This window comes from Nomascus leucogenys, chromosome 1a (genome assembly GCF_006542625.1).
Source record: "Nomascus leucogenys isolate Asia chromosome 1a, Asia_NLE_v1, whole genome shotgun sequence".
In the NCBI taxonomy this organism is placed as follows: Eukaryota; Metazoa; Chordata; class Mammalia; order Primates; family Hylobatidae; genus Nomascus; species Nomascus leucogenys.
The window spans coordinates 45,255,280-45,256,586 of record NC_044381.1 but is presented as its reverse complement, the minus strand read 5'-3'; the positions used below and the strand labels follow the sequence as shown (position 1 = coordinate 45,256,586).

The following is a 1,307-nucleotide window of genomic DNA, read 5'->3' as shown; positions in this document are numbered from 1 at the left end:
CTGGCAGAAGTAGCTATCCTCTCTCTCTCTCTCTCTCTCTCTGTGTGTGTGTGTGTGTGTGTGTTTCTTTGTTTCAACTTCTGATGTTAAAGGATATCTCTATGAAAACAACTGAACACAACCTAAATGGACAGAAACTTTGTTGATCACACATGACAAGAAATGGTCTTTGAAAAATAGTTTGCAAAATTTTCAAAATGATGGAACTATTACAACTTCCAAAAACTAAGAAGAGAGAGAGAGAGATCATCTGAATTCCAGATTCAGATTATCATTCACATTATAGTTCACATTGTAATGGTCGAATACTTAATGTTTAACAAAATATTACAAGGCATACAAAGAAACAGTAAAACATGCCTCATTCAAATGAACAAAACAAAAGGATAAAAACCATCACTGAGGAAACCCAAAATTGGATTTACTACAAAATTTATTTTATTTTATTTTGAGACAGAGTTTTGCTCTTGTCGCTCAGGCTGGAGTGCAATGGCATGATCTTGGCTCACTGCAACCTCCAGCTCCCAGATTCAAGTGATTCTCCTGCCTCAGCCTCCCAAGTAGGTGGGATTACAGGTGCCCACCACCACACCTGGCTAATTTTTTTGTATTTTTGGTAGAGATGAGGTTTCACAATGTTGGCCAGGCTGGTCTCGAATTCCTCACCTCAGGTGATCCACTGACCTTGGCCTCCCAAAGTCCTGGGATTACAGGTGTGAGCCACTGCGCCTGGCCTACTACACAATTTTTTAACTGTCTTAAATATGCTCAAGAAGCTAAGGAAAAACATGGACAAAGAACTAAAGAGCCTCAGGTACTGTATGAAAGGAGAAAAGGTTAGAGGTTCTCTCAACAAGGATAGGAGAGGTCCTTGGGCCTGACAACAAACATACAGGTAAGGTATTGCCACCTACTTTGTGGCATCTAACAATGGTTAAAAATAATAATTTTAAAAAATGAGAGGATATCAAGAAAACAATAAATGAACAAAATTAGAATATCAGTGAAGAGATAGAAATCATAAGAAGGAACTGGACAGAAATCTGGAGCTAAAAAGTTCAATAACTGAAATTAAAAATTCATTGCAATGATTTATCAGCAGATTTGAGCAGGCTGAAAAAATATTCAGTGAACTTAAAGGATAGGATAATTGAAATTATTGAGTCTGAGGAGCAGAAAGAATAAAGACTGAAGAAAAGTGATGTGACTTTAAAGAATTTATGGGACACCATCAAGTGGACCAACATATATATTATAAAAGTTCCAGAAAGACAAGAGAAAGAGAAGGGGGTGGAAAGATTATTTAA

At 37.0% G+C, this 1,307-nt stretch overlaps 1 non-coding gene across 1 annotated transcript; it reads left to right on the top strand.

Moving 5' to 3' along the window:
* The first annotated feature begins 814 nt into the window (after positions 1-814).
* LOC115836068 lies at positions 815-940 on the top strand. Its single transcript, XR_004031073.1, has one exon. It is a non-coding gene; the product is annotated as a U6atac minor spliceosomal RNA (small nuclear RNA).
* The last annotated feature ends 367 nt before the right edge of the window (positions 941-1,307 follow it).